Source organism: Apostichopus japonicus, chromosome 9 (genome assembly GCF_037975245.1).
Source record: "Apostichopus japonicus isolate 1M-3 chromosome 9, ASM3797524v1, whole genome shotgun sequence".
In the NCBI taxonomy this organism is placed as follows: Eukaryota; Metazoa; Echinodermata; class Holothuroidea; order Aspidochirotida; family Stichopodidae; genus Apostichopus; species Apostichopus japonicus.
In genome coordinates this window covers 1,989,044-2,005,229 of record NC_092569.1, presented here as the reverse complement: position 1 = coordinate 2,005,229, position 16,186 = coordinate 1,989,044, and the positions used below count along the sequence as shown (strand labels likewise).

Genomic DNA, 16,186 nt, shown 5'->3' with positions numbered 1-16,186 from the left:
ATTCTGAAGTTGTTGCGTATTCGTTGTTATGGTGACTTAGGTATGCTATTGAAGATTGAATATTCATAGTGTGCTGCAGCCGAAATAACGTGATTTCATAGTGTTGTCAAACCTTCAGTAATTCAATCCGGCAAATAGCTAAGTGGATGAAAGGGTGAACTACAACCTGAATGTTCCGAGTTCGATTACCACACGATGGAGTTCTTTTTGCATTAATCATCTTTTACTCGGGTTAGCATCTTTAAGTATTAGTTCTGACTCTGCTTTATCAGCGCTCAGGAGTTTGACGCAGTTGTCAAGGCATATACCTGCGGATTTCTGTTAAAATGCGTTAGGGTTCGAGACCAGCTCGGGGCAGTGATGTTCCGACAGGGTGCAAAAGGTGTGGCTTAAGGCCCCATGCCCGGCGCCTTCCTTTACGTCTCGGACCCGGAGAATGCCCATAGCGGGACCGGTCGACCTTGAACGGCCAGAAGCGAGCTAGGTGGCTTTCGGTGGCACATGCCTCTTGAGGCATGTGTGCAGCCCATAATGACCATTGAATGCGTGGCCCTGCGTCGGTAGTATTCTCTTGTTTTTTTTTTATTTTTATTTTTTTTTTTTAAACTTTATTTTAACGGCTTCTGGCCGTTCTAAGGTCGACCGGTCCCACTATGGGTATTTATTTTAAGAGGATCGCTCGTTTAGCAATAGCTAATCTTCCACGATCTTTCCTCTAATAAGACATATAATAATATAAAATGTATGAACATTTAAGAAGTCATAAGTATAAAGTTGAAAAAAAAATATGATGTAACCTAACTGGTTAATAAAATAGTTAAAACGTGTAACAGAGTAAAGAAAATTAAGAAATTTGGTAAAAATAAAATTGAAGTAGACCTAAACTTTATCAGATACTAGGCGTTAAGATTTCTTGCTGATTTTACTCTTTGATCTAGTTTGTCCCAATCTTTTGCGGCAATGCATGAAAAATGTGTGCAGCCCATAATGTCCACTGAATGTGTGACCCTTCGTGGTAATATTCTTTTATTACGGACTCTATTATTTAAAGACTGAAAAGGATTCTTCCCAGTACTGATAACCTTATATAATATTCCTTTTCCTCCCTTTTATTACATATTGTACCTGTTTGGGGTATGCTGCTTCTACCCTCACAAATAACATTCATTTTATTCAGAAAAGGATTGTTCGTTCCATGGCCAACGAGTATTATTTGGCACCATCTAACCCCATTTTCAAAAAATCCCGTATCTCAGATTTGGAGATACTATTGATTATCATACTGCTATACTTATGTCTGAAGCTTCAAATATAGTAGTAAGGGTTAGGGCCCCATGACATGAGTTAAGGGTGGTAAGGGTTAGGGCCCCATGACAGTGCCTTCCTTGAAGTCGTGTTAGACCCGGAGAAGAACCCATAAGGGGATCGGCTGATCTTGATCGGCCAGAAGCGAGCAAGGTGGCTTTCGGTTAATGCGTGACCCTTCGTGGTAGTATTCCTTTATTACAGAGTCTTAGGAATCAATCTAACAAGTGCCATTAACGGTACGTACTTCACAAAATAATCAGGAGGCTGTGTAACATCAGAGCCGTAGACAGATACGGCTCTGAGTAAACCATGGATCTATTGCGCAATCACTATCGCCGAAGCAGTTTAACAAAAACAACAAAGTGACAAACTGCTGGAGAAGAAAGCTTGATTGTTATGTTACGACTGATTTTCTGGGGACTTGATATATTTGCAGGTATAATCAAACTTATGACTCGAGTACGTTTGAAACGTTGTTCTTTTACTACTGTAGAGGGTCACAGTGTAGAAAACTACACAAATTGAAGTTCAAGGATGACCAACGCAGTGGTAATAAAAGTAGGGTCTACTAACGTTAGACGTAGGCTGGGTTATACAGGCCTAGTCTTGATTATCATGAAAAGGTACGCCTATGTGCTGTTAGGCGAATATAGTGTCATTCCGCCTTAGCCTTAGGTATAGCCTATACCGCCTTCCCATTCCGAGTTCGGTTTGGAACCTTTCCACCATGGCGCAAAGGCTCTAAAACTACGGTGGAAAGGTACAGTTTAGGAATGGATCTTACACTGGTGTACAGGAATGTATTGGTTAAACTCACTTAAAACTTGTGGAAGGATACTGTAGCTACACCGTCTTCAAATGTGACGGTTTGCTGGATTGAAAGATAGACAAACATGTTATTTGTTTTAATTTTCAGTGTTAGTTTGGAAGCATTTAAGGAAGTCCTTTAGCCTAGTAACAGTAACACTGTACATGCGTGGCGAAGTGGTACTGAAAACCCACAGTAATTTCAATGGCTACTCTGAACTTTCTAGGTTTTTTAGAATTTGTACATAACAACATGCAACAGCTGAAGGCATAGGATATGTAGGAGTTATGTTAACATAATGTACAGATCTCATTGTAGGCTTCATATTCACAGACACCGTGACTTGAGATAAGCACCATGGAGTGCTATCCTTTTAATAGGAAAACTTGCCCACATAGTCCTGCTATATTTTGTGTGCACTATTTGTTATTGAGTTACATGGTCAATAATCCAACATGCTTTGCTAGTTGTCCAATTGCAACATTTTTGCCGTAAAGGCACATTAATATCTCCCCAACATCAGCCAACTAAAGGATTCTGCTTTTTTTTTAGATTGACCAGGATTTTGAAGTACTTGTGCCACGAGCTGTCCCAAAGATGCTGGAGAAATGGGATGAACTGGCAGAAGATGTTATCCTCTTTGCTGATAAGATGAAATGTGGTTGAAGAAGAGCCTGGAATACCTCTGAATCTTTCTACAGGTAGATTACAGGTAGATTTTTTTCTTTCTACAGATATGTATATAGTTTATGGGGATAATCTAGTAAGGTGGGAGAGAGTAAGTACAGGACTTAATAATGCTTTAAAGTGCTTTGCTTATTATTTATTGTGGTTTGCAAAGTCTGTCTGTTACCAAAAGATAACAAATTGCTTTCGAATATTGTTTGCACGAGTCATGGAGAATTGTTTGACACACATAAAAAATGACATAAAAAAACATACACAACAGTGTACGTTATGGGGTTAAGTACAGAGTGTCATGAGGGGGTATGGCAAAACGATAGCATCTTCTCGGCCTTTCGTTTAACCCGTCTTGTAACTGAGTTCTGATGAGTCTACCATTGTTTTTTACCTTTTTTTTAATACTTTTTTCACAGTTCAGGACATCAACCAAGGAAAACATGAACAGCATAGTTTTTTTTCCAACATGTCTTGATTCACCGAAACTTATTGAATTTATATCTTGGTATTATTCTTTGCCTTACTTTCAGCTGAGGAGAGGAATCTTGCATTTGACCCCTTGCCAGTTCTGTTCCATTTCTGAAATGGAAAGAAAGACAAGTGTACCCTGCTGGATTCAGTGCATGCTGTTATTGATTTCCATCCTGTGAGTTGTATTAATATTTCTTCATTAGTGGTAAAATGGAATATTCAATGTGCAACGGTTATGATTCAATTTTAGATCCAAACATTTTTAATATAACTTTAACATCAGTGGTATTGCATACGCAGTGATGACTAAACTGGGTGAATGGGTAGGAGTTTTTGGTGATAGTTTGTAAACCCCCAAATCATCCATTAGTCTGATAAGTTGAGAAAACATTCAAGGTCTGCTTCAATACTGTGGATTACACAGTAATAAAAGAGGATGCTTTTAGTAACAGATTTTTTTTTTCCATTCCTTGCCAACCTCTTTTATCATTACATCATTCTCTTTGTGTGAAGTGTACTGTAACAGTGATTGTTCCACAGATAAGTTTTGAAGCTTTTGTTCATGGTTATTATATTGGTGCAGATAATTGAGAAATGTAATCATATTTTGCCCAAGCAACCAAACTGATCAAACTGAACCTATGCCTCAGTGTAGAACAACTAAAGTAACCCTCATGAAGTATTTGTATGAAGTTTTTATTTTAGAACATTCATTTCAATGGTATATACATACTAGTGACCCTATAAACTACTGCACCAATGTCATTCCAGTTCACCTTCCTGTAAACCAAATTTTTAGGATTTTCTTGACAAATCCGGAGGACTACTTTTTTCTCATTTTAATTGATTATTCTTTTCCACATTTAGACCCACTTCTTAAAGGATTATCATGGGTTTTTTTTCCACATTCATTATAATGTCCTCTTTAATGGTGTTTTTGAAGATGAAATAATTTTCCCTGTTTCTTCAAATTTCAGATTGTACAACTTTGGCAGAGTATTATGGCAAAATATCAAACGAAGACCATCGATAACCTTCTGTTCTGGCACTCGGCTCGGAGCGGTATAAACCGAAGCAAGCATTTGCAATTATTGGACTGAAGCCCATCCTCCAGCTGTTAACTCATTCTTTAAGTCTCATTATGTACTGGATATCAAGTACCAACTGCATGGGAGTTCATACGAAGTGAGGTGTATGGTCTTGGTTTCGTAAGAGTTGTGGTCTCAGCTCTTTCCGAGCTTTTGTGGCGACAATGTGATCAGAACAGTGTTACCCTACTTTTGTTTTCCTTCAGTTATAGATATATTTTTTTATGGGGAGGGGTAGGGGGGGGCTGAAAAGAATAGTCCAGACCCAAATTTATTTTGAAATGTTAAAGAGGAACTTAAGTTGATTATTCTGGTGGAACTTTCATTCAATTCCCTAAGTTCTGTTCTCGAGGTATTAGCTGCTGAAATGGTCACATTTTACACCAGAAGTGAACTTGAAGCGAGCAGGTGTGATGTCATGGCTTCACATTGATGACTCATGTGTTGTTTATTTTTTCAACTTATGTTGCTTACCTTGGATTGGTTTGGGTTGCTAGTTTACTCACAGGGTATGTAAAGTTTACCAAACTCCAATGGTATGGATGCATTGGCAGTATGAAAGCATTTGATTTGTTTAGCATAATACTGGAAGTAAATTTTAACAACATATTGTATTGGTGGTCTGCTAAGGAGGGGTATAAACCAAATCAAGCATTTGTATTAATTGAACGGAAGCCAATTCCCCAGAGCACACTTACCACAGCTGTCAACTTATGTTAAAGTCTCATTATGTAGTGGATTTTGCATACCAACTTAAATGTAAGGCTGCATGGGAGTTAATACAAAGTGAGGTGTCTGGTCTTGGTATCATAAAGAGTTGTGGTCTCAGCTCATTCTAGGCTTTGGGGCTATAAAGTGACCAACAGTGTTACCATACTACTGATGTCCTTCATTTATAGTAACTGTACTTAAAGGGGTAGTGTTCTAATTAAGTGAATTGAAAGTGAATATTCCTGGATTTTTCCCCTTTCCTTTGCCTCAAGTTTATTGACATCATTTGCGGTTGTGTTAATAGTTTGAGATCTAATCATACTTGTTTGGTTAAGAATATCAATGATAATTTATGCCCTTAGGTGAAACAGAGTATTGGTTTTGTAGTATGCTACAAACTATTGTGGTTGATTAAATTTTATGTCGCGAAATAGTTGCTCTTTATCATTACTGGACAACCTCTAAGAACGTAATTAAAACCATCAGATACTGTAACTAAATGATTTCCTTCAATAGTTCATTCGTAAAGAGTTGCTCAAATTACTGGAAGTTCAGTTGGGAAATGATGGGTCATATTTTGCTTACCACTCTCATGATGTTGTTTAAATGTTCCCTTCAAAACAAACACTCCTCACTTTAAATAAATCCGTTCAAGCTTTCTATGTAAAATGTCTTAATAAAACACTGATTGAAAACAGGACATTTGCTTTTTTGGTTTCGTTTGTCTCAATGTGACTAGGATACCCATATACTTCATATACCACACCATACCACTGGTCGAGTAGCAATTAGCCCTAAGTTGAGTAAACACGTTTAATCAGCAATTGTAGAATATAATGCCCAACAAAATGGGCAAAATAAACTGCCAAGAAAATCGGGAAAATTTATTCCAAAGAAATAAGTGAATATATTTGATCATACTGTAGGCACATTTGCCGAGAAGTTGGTGTGGTGGTATACGAACCAAAAGTTAGGCAACATTTTGACAAACCTTTCACTAGAGTGTAAATAACGCAAAGGGATAGAGTGCTCTTGTGATATGATGGTGAAGCAAAATATGAATACAATATCCTCATGTCGTTTACATCTAAATGTTTTCATATTTCTCTCTAAAGATGGCTTCACGGTAACGTTTATCCAAGCCTGGATTCTCCATGATTTGAGAACTACCATTTTGCGTCCAAAATCATTAGTAGGATGAGTGGCATCCTCTCGATTTCTTACAGAATAAAACAAAATGTTACAACACAAATAGTTAGTCGGAAGGAAATCGTGCGCAGTCAGGGATATTTTAGAATCAAGCAGGGATGACTTAGACCACTCCTTACCTCACATACAAGTTCAAAAGTTCTGATTGGACAACCTTTAGTTTAGAACTAGTAAAAATACCTTAATTTATAGTATAAAAATTCCTCAGATTCATTTGACCTCTAACAAATTTGTTTTTCCTGGAGGAAGATGCCCAGGGCCGCACCCCTACTTTATGAAAGCTGCCATATTATCTTGACGTCATTTCAAAATTCAAGATTTGAGAACTTTCATTTTAGGCCCAAAATTGCCAAAAACTTCGTCGAATGCTACTTTTGACCCGACAGAAGCGTCTACTGGGTGCTGGGAGTCCCTTCTACGTATTCTGGAAGAGATTTGAGAACTTTCATTTTTGGCCCAAAATTGCCAATTTCATAAGGCTATACTCCTATGATTTTGTCCGATTTTGGCCAAAATCGCGACTTTTTTTAATTCTTCCCAAAATTGTTCCTGTGGTGTGTGGCGCCCTTTGGATACCTTTCCAGGTGACAAGAGTGGTATAAACACTTATATTTTGGTGGAAAAATGAAATCTAATAACCATATCTTGACGTCATTTCATATCTAATTTAAATGACAAAAACTTCGTCGAATGCCACTTTTGACCCGACAGAAGCGTCTACTGGGTGCTGGGAGTCCCTTCTACGTATTCTGGAAGAGATTTGAGAACTTTCATTTTTGGCCCAAAATTGCCAATTTCATAAGGCTATACCCTTATGATTTTGTTCGATTTTGGCCAAAATCGCGACTTTTTTTAATTCTTCCCAAAATTGTTCCTGTGGTGTGTGGCGCCCTTTGGATACCTTTCCAGGTGACAAGAGTGGTATAAACACTTATATTTTGGTGGAAATATTAATACCCATATCTTGACGTCATTTCATATCTAATTTAAATGACAAAAACTTCGTCGAATGCCACTTTTGACCTGACAGAAGCGTCTACTGGGTGCTGGGAGTCCCTTCTACGTATTCTGGAAGAGATTTGAGAACTTTCATATTTGGCCCAAAATTGCCAATTTCATAAGGCTATACTCTTATGATTTTGTCCGATTTTGTCCAAAATCGCGACTTTTTTTAATTCTTCCCAAAATTGTTCCTGTGGTGTGTGGCGCCCTTTGGATACCTTTCCAGGTGACAAGAGTGGTATAAACACTTATATTTTGGTGGAAATATTAATACCCATATCTTGACGTCATTTCATATCTAATTTAAATGACAAAAACTTCGTCGAATGCCACTTTTGACCTGACAGAAGCGTCTACTGGGTGCTGGGAGTCCCTTCTACGTATTCTGGAAGAGATTTGAGAACTTTCATATTTGGCCCAAAATTGCCAATTTCATAAGGCTATACTCTTATGATTTTGTCCGATTTTGGCCAAAATCGCGACTTTTTTTAATTCTTCCCAAAATTGTTCCTGTGGTGTGTGGCGCCCTTTGGATACCTTTCCAGGTGACAAGAGTGGTATAAACACTTATATTTTGGCGGAAATATTAATAACCATATCTTGACGTCATTTCATATCTAATTTAAATGACAAAAACTTCGTCGAATGCCACTTTTGACCCGACAGAAGCGTCTACTGGGTGCTGGGAGTCCCTTCTACGTATTCTGGAAGAGATTTGAGAACTTTCATTTTTGGCCCAAAATTGCCAATTTCATAAGGCTATACCCTTTATGATTTTGTCCGATTTTGGCCAAAATCGCGACTTTTTTAATTCTTCCCAAAATTGTTCCTGTGGTGTGTGGCGCCCTTTGGATACCTTTCCAGGTGACAAGAGTGGTATAAACACTTATATTTTGGTGGAAAATGAAATTTAATACCCATATCTTGACGTCATTTCATATCTAATTTAAATGACAAAAACTTCGTCGAATGCCACTTTTGACCCGACAGAAGCGTCTACTGGGTGCTGGGAGTCCCTTCTACGTATTCTGGAAGAGATTTGAGAACTTTCATTTTTGGCCCCAAATTGCCAATTTCATAAGGCTATACTCTTATGATTTTGTCCGATTTTGGCCAAAATCGCGACTTTTTTAATACTTCCCAAAATTGTTCCTGTGGTGTGTGGCGCCCTTTGGATACCTTTCCAGGTGACAAGAGTGGTATAAACACTTATATTTTGGTGGAAATATTAATACCCATATCTTGACGTCATTTCATATCTAATTTAAATGACAAAAACTTCGTCGAATGCCACTTTTGACCTGACAGAAGCGTCTACTGGGTGCTGGGAGTCCCTTCTACGTATTCTGGAAGAGATTTGAGAACTTTCATATTTGGCCCAAAATTGCCAATTTCATAAGGCTATACTCTTATGATTTTGTCCGATTTTGGCCAAAATCGCGACTTTTTTTAATTCTTCCCAAAATTGTTCCTGTGGTGTGTGGCGCCCTTTGGATACCTTTCCAGGTGACAAGAGTGGTATAAACACTTATATTTTGGCGGAAATATTAATAACCATATCTTGACGTCATTTCATATCTAATTTAAATGACAAAAACTTCGTCGAATGCCACTTTTGACCCGACAGAAGCGTCTACCGGGTGCTGGGAGTCCCTTCTACGTATTCTGGAAGAGATTTGAGAACTTTCATTTTTGGCCCCAAATTGCCAATTTCATAAGGCTATACCCTTATGATTTTGTCCGATTTTGGCCAAAATCGCGACTTTTTTTAATTCTTCCCAAAATTGTTCCTGTGGTGTGTGGCGCCCTTTGGATACCTTTCCAGGTGACAAGAGTGGTATAAACACTTATATTTTGGTGGAAAATGAAATTTAATAACCATATCTTGACGTCATTTCATATCTAATTTAAATGACAAAAACTTCGTCGAATGCCACTTTTGACCTGACAGAAGCGTCTACTGGGTGCTGGGAGTCCCTTCTACGTATTCTGGAAGAGATTTGAGAACTTTCATATTTGGCCCAAAATTGCCAATTTCATAAGGCTATACTCTTATGATTTTGTCCGATTTTGGCCAAAATCGCGACTTTTTTTAATTCTTCCCAAAATTGTTCCTGTGGTGTGTGGCGCCCTTTGGATACCTTTCCAGGTGACAAGAGTGGTATAAACACTTATATTTTGGCGGAAATATTAATAACCATATCTTGACGTCATTTCATATCTAATTTAAATGACAAAAACTTCGTCGAATGCCACTTTTGACCCGACAGAAGCGTCTACCGGGTGCTGGGAGTCCCTTCTACGTATTCTGGAAGAGATTTGAGAACTTTCATTTTTGGCCCCAAATTGCCAATTTCATAAGGCTATACCCTTATGATTTTGTCCGATTTTGGCCAAAATCGCGACTTTTTTTAATTCTTCCCAAAATTGTTCCTGTGGTGTGTGGCGCCCTTTGGATACCTTTCCAGGTGACAAGAGTGGTATAAACACTTATATTTTGGTGGAAAATGAAATTTAATAACCATATCTTGACGTCATTTCATATCTAATTTAAATGACAAAAACTTCGTCGAATGCCACTTTTGACCCGACAGAAGCGTCTACTGGGTGCTGGGAGTCCCTTCTACGTATTCTGGAAGAGATTTGAGAACTTTCATTTTTGGCCCAAAATTGCCAATTTCATAAGGTTATATACCCTTATGATTTTGTCCGATTTTGGCCAAAATCGCGACTTTTTTTAATTCTTCCCAAAATTGTTCCTGTGGTGTGTGGCGCCCTTTGGATACCTTTCCAGGTGACAAGAGTGGTATAAACACTTATATTTTGGTGGAAATATTAATACCCATATCTTGACGTCATTTCATATCTAATTTAAATGACAAAAACTTCGTCGAATGCCACTTTTGACCTGACAGAAGCGTCTACTGGGTGCTGGGAGTCCCTTCTACGTATTCTGGAAGAGATTTGAGAACTTTCATTTTTGGCCCAAAATTGCCAATTTCATAAGGCTATACCCTTATGATTTTGTCCGATTTTGGCCGAAATCGCGACTTTTTTAATTCTTCCCAAAATTGTTCCTGTGGTGTGTGGCGCCCTTTGGATACCTTTCCAGGTGACAAGAGTGGTATAAACACTTATATTTTGGTGGAAAAATGAAATTTAATAACCTTATCCTGACGTCATTTCATATCTAATTTAAATGACAAAAACTTCGTCGAATGCCACTTTTGACCCGACAGAAGCGTCTACTGGGTGCTGGGAGTCCCTTCTACGTATTCTGGAAGAGATTGGAGAACTTTCATTTTTGGCCCAAAATTGCCAATTTCATAAGGCTATACCCTTATGATTTTGTCCGATTTTGGCCGAAATCGCGACTTTTTTAATTCTTCCCAAAATTGTTCCTGTGGTGTGTGGCGCCCTTTGGATACCTTTCCAGGTGACAAGAGTGGTATAAACACTTATATTTTGGTGGAAAAATGAAATTTAATAACCATATCTTGACGTCATTTCATATCTAATTTAAATGACAAAAACTTCGTCGAATGCCACTTTTGACCCGACAGAAGCGTCTACTGGGTACTGGGAGTCCCTTCTACGTATTCTGGAAGAGATTTGAGAACTTTCATTTTTGGCCCAAAATTGCCAATTTCATAAGGTTATATACCCTTATGATTTTGTCCGATTTTGGCCAAAATCGCGACTTTTTTTAATTCTTCCCAAAATTGTTCCTGTGGTGTGTGGCGCCCTTTGGATACCTTTCCAGGTGACAAGAGTGGTATAAACACTTATATTTTGGTGGAAATATTAATACCCATATCTTGACGTCATTTCATATCTAATTTAAATGACAAAAACTTCGTCGAATGCCACTTTTGACCTGACAGAAGCGTCTACTGGGTGCTGGGAGTCCCTTCTACGTATTCTGGAAGAGATTTGAGAACTTTCATTTTTGGCCCAAAATTGCCAATTTCATAAGGCTATACCCTTATGATTTTGTCCGATTTTGGCCGAAATCGCGACTTTTTTAATTCTTCCCAAAATTGTTCCTGTGGTGTGTGGCGCCCTTTGGATACCTTTCCAGGTGACAAGAGTGGTATAAACACTTATATTTTGGTGGAAAAATGAAATTTAATAACCTTATCCTGACGTCATTTCATATCTAATTTAAATGACAAAAACTTCGTCGAATGCCACTTTTGACCCGACAGAAGCGTCTACTGGGTGCTGGGAGTCCCTTCTACGTATTCTGGAAGAGATTGGAGAACTTTCATTTTTGGCCCAAAATTGCCAATTTCATAAGGCTATACCCTTATGATTTTGTCCGATTTTGGCCAAAATCGCGACTTTTTTTAATTCTTCCCAAAATTGTTCCTGTGGTGTGTGGCGCCCTTTGGATACCTTTCCAGGTGACAAGAGTGGTATAAACACTTATATTTTGGTGGAAATATTAATACCCATATCTTGACGTCATTTCATATCTAATTTAAATGACAAAAACTTCGTCGAATGCCACTTTTGACCTGACAGAAGCGTCTACTGGGTGCTGGGAGTCCCTTCTACGTATTCTGGAAGAGATTTGAGAACTTTCATATTTGGCCCAAAATTGCCAATTTCATAAGGCTATACTCTTATGATTTTGTCCGATTTTGTCCAAAATCGCGACTTTTTTTAATTCTTCCCAAAATTGTTCCTGTGGTGTGTGGCGCCCTTTGGATACCTTTCCAGGTGACAAGAGTGGTATAAACACTTATATTTTGGTGGAAATATTAATACCCATATCTTGACGTCATTTCATATCTAATTTAAATGACAAAAACTTCGTCGAATGCCACTTTTGACCTGACAGAAGCGTCTACTGGGTGCTGGGAGTCCCTTCTACGTATTCTGGAAGAGATTTGAGAACTTTCATATTTGGCCCAAAATTGCCAATTTCATAAGGCTATACTCTTATGATTTTGTCCGATTTTGGCCAAAATCGCGACTTTTTTTAATTCTTCCCAAAATTGTTCCTGTGGTGTGTGGCGCCCTTTGGATACCTTTCCAGGTGACAAGAGTGGTATAAACACTTATATTTTGGCGGAAATATTAATAACCATATCTTGACGTCATTTCATATCTAATTTAAATGACAAAAACTTCGTCGAATGCCACTTTTGACCCGACAGAAGCGTCTACCGGGTGCTGGGAGTCCCTTCTACGTATTCTGGAAGAGATTTGAGAACTTTCATTTTTGGCCCCAAATTGCCAATTTCATAAGGCTATACCCTTATGATTTTGTCCGATTTTGGCCAAAATCGCGACTTTTTTTAATTCTTCCCAAAATTGTTCCTGTGGTGTGTGGCGCCCTTTGGATACCTTTCCAGGTGACAAGAGTGGTATAAACACTTATATTTTGGTGGAAAATGAAATTTAATAACCATATCTTGACGTCATTTCATATCTAATTTAAATGACAAAAACTTCGTCGAATGCCACTTTTGACCCGACAGAAGCGTCTACTGGGTGCTGGGAGTCCCTTCTACGTATTCTGGAAGAGATTTGAGAACTTTCATTTTTGGCCCAAAATTGCCAATTTCATAAGGTTATATACCCTTATGATTTTGTCCGATTTTGGCCAAAATCGCGACTTTTTTTAATTCTTCCCAAAATTGTTCCTGTGGTGTGTGGCGCCCTTTGGATACCTTTCCAGGTGACAAGAGTGGTATAAACACTTATATTTTGGTGGAAATATTAATACCCATATCTTGACGTCATTTCATATCTAATTTAAATGACAAAAACTTCGTCGAATGCCACTTTTGACCCGACAGAAGCGTCTACTGGGTACTGGGAGTCCCTTCTACGTATTCTGGAAGAGATTTGAGAACTTTCATTTTTGGCCCAAAATTGCCAATTTCATAAGGTTATATACCCTTATGATTTTGTCCGATTTTGGCCAAAATCGCGACTTTTTTTAATTCTTCCCAAAATTGTTCCTGTGGTGTGTGGCGCCCTTTGGATACCTTTCCAGGTGACAAGAGTGGTATAAACACTTATATTTTGGTGGAAATATTAATACCCATATCTTGACGTCATTTCATATCTAATTTAAATGACAAAAACTTCGTCGAATGCCACTTTTGACCTGACAGAAGCGTCTACTGGGTGCTGGGAGTCCCTTCTACGTATTCTGGAAGAGATTTGAGAACTTTCATTTTTGGCCCAAAATTGCCAATTTCGAAATCGCGACTTTTTTAATTCTTCCCAAAATTGTTCCTGTGGTGTGTGGCGCCCTTTGGATACCTTTCCAGGTGACAAGAGTGGTATAAACACTTATATTTTGGTGGAAAAATGAAATTTAATAACCTTATCCTGACGTCATTTCATATCTAATTTAAATGACAAAAACTTCGTCGAATGCCACTTTTGACCCGACAGAAGCGTCTACTGGGTGCTGGGAGTCCCTTCTACGTATTCTGGAAGAGATTGGAGAACTTTCATTTTTGGCCCAAAATTGCCAATTTCATAAGGCTATACCCTTATGATTTTGTCCGATTTTGGCCAAAATCGCGACTTTTTTTAATTCTTCCCAAAATTGTTCCTGTGGTGTGTGGCGCCCTTTGGATACCTTTCCAGGTGACAAGAGTGGTATAAACACTTATATTTTGGTGGAAATATTAATACCCATATCTTGACGTCATTTCATATCTAATTTAAATGACAAAAACTTCGTCGAATGCCACTTTTGACCTGACAGAAGCGTCGTCTGGGTGCTGGGAGTCCCTTCTACGTATTCTGGAAGAGATTTGAGAACTTTCATATTTGGCCCAAAATTGCCAATTTCATAAGGCTATACTCTTATGATTTTGTCCGATTTTGTCCAAAATCGCGACTTTTTTTAATTCTTCCCAAAATTGTTCCTGTGGTGTGTGGCGCCCTTTGGATACCTTTCCAGGTGACAAGAGTGGTATAAACACTTATATTTTGGTGGAAATATTAATACCCATATCTTGACGTCATTTCATATCTAATTTAAATGACAAAAACTTCGTCGAATGCCACTTTTGACCTGACAGAAGCGTCTACTGGGTGCTGGGAGTCCCTTCTACGTATTCTGGAAGAGATTTGAGAACTTTCATATTTGGCCCAAAATTGCCAATTTCATAAGGCTATACTCTTATGATTTTGTCCGATTTTGGCCAAAATCGCGACTTTTTTTAATTCTTCCCAAAATTGTTCCTGTGGTGTGTGGCGCCCTTTGGATACCTTTCCAGGTGACAAGAGTGGTATAAACACTTATATTTTGGTGGAAAATGAAATTTAATACCCATATCTTGACGTCATTTCATATCTAATTTAAATGACAAAAACTTCGTCGAATGCCACTTTTGACCCGACAGAAGCGTCTACTGGGTGCTGGGAGTCCCTTCTACGTACGTATTCTGGAAGAGATTTGAGAACTTTCATTTTTGGCCCAAAATTGCCAATTTCATAAGGCTATACTCTTATGATTTTGTCCGATTTTGGCCAAAATCGCGACTTTTTTAATACTTCCCAAAATTGTTCCTGTGGTGTGTGGCGCCCTTTGGATACCTTTCCAGGTGACAAGAGTGGTATAAACACTTATATTTTGGTGGAAATATTAATACCCATATCTTGACGTCATTTCATATCTAATTTAAATGACAAAAACTTCGTCGAATGCCACTTTTGACCTGACAGAAGCGTCTACTGGGTGCTGGGAGTCCCTTCTACGTATTCTGGAAGAGATTTGAGAACTTTCATATTTGGCCCAAAATTGCCAATTTCATAAGGCTATACTCTTATGATTTTGTCCGATTTTGGCCAAAATCGCGACTTTTTTTAATTCTTCCCAAAATTGTTCCTGTGGTGTGTGGCGCCCTTTGGATACCTTTCCAGGTGACAAGAGTGGTATAAACACTTATATTTTGGCGGAAATATTAATAACCATATCTTGACGTCATTTCATATCTAATTTAAATGACAAAAACTTCGTCGAATGCCACTTTTGACCCGACAGAAGCGTCTACCGGGTGCTGGGAGTCCCTTCTACGTATTCTGGAAGAGATTTGAGAACTTTCATTTTTGGCCCCAAATTGCCAATTTCATAAGGCTATACCCTTATGATTTTGTCCGATTTTGGCCAAAATCGCGACTTTTTTTAATTCTTCCCAAAATTGTTCCTGTGGTGTGTGGCGCCCTTTGGATACCTTTCCAGGTGACAAGAGTGGTATAAACACTTATATTTTGGTGGAAAATGAAATTTAATAACCATATCTTGACGTCATTTCATATCTAATTTAAATGACAAAAACTTCGTCGAATGCCACTTTTGACCTGACAGAAGCGTCTACTGGGTGCTGGGAGTCCCTTCTACGTATTCTGGAAGAGATTTGAGAACTTTCATATTTGGCCCAAAATTGCCAATTTCATAAGGCTATACTCTTATGATTTTGTCCGATTTTGGCCAAAATCGCGACTTTTTTTAATTCTTCCCAAAATTGTTCCTGTGGTGTGTGGCGCCCTTTGGATACCTTTCCAGGTGACAAGAGTGGTATAAACACTTATATTTTGGCGGAAATATTAATAACCATATCTTGACGTCATTTCATATCTAATTTAAATGACAAAAACTTCGTCGAATGCCACTTTTGACCCGACAGAAGCGTCTACCGGGTGCTGGGAGTCCCTTCTACGTATTCTGGAAGAGATTTGAGAACTTTCATTTTTGGCCCCAAATTGCCAATTTCATAAGGCTATACCCTTATGATTTTGTCCGATTTTGGCCAAAATCGCGACTTTTTTTAATTCTTCCCAAAATTGTTCCTGTGGTGTGTGGCGCCCTTTGGATACCTTTCCAGGTGACAAGAGTGGTATAAACACTTATATTTTGGTGGAAAATGAAATT

General features: G+C 38.4%; 1 long non-coding RNA gene across 1 annotated transcript; it reads left to right on the top strand.

Moving 5' to 3' along the window:
* The first annotated feature begins 1,376 nt into the window (after nt 1-1,376).
* Nucleotides 1,377-5,767, top strand: LOC139973583 (uncharacterized). The gene is made up of 4 exons (XR_011795261.1): nt 1,377-1,744; nt 2,669-2,817; nt 3,328-3,443; nt 4,246-5,767. It is a non-coding gene; the product is annotated as an uncharacterized lncRNA (long non-coding RNA).
* Nucleotides 5,768-16,186: the final 10,419 nt, after the last annotated feature.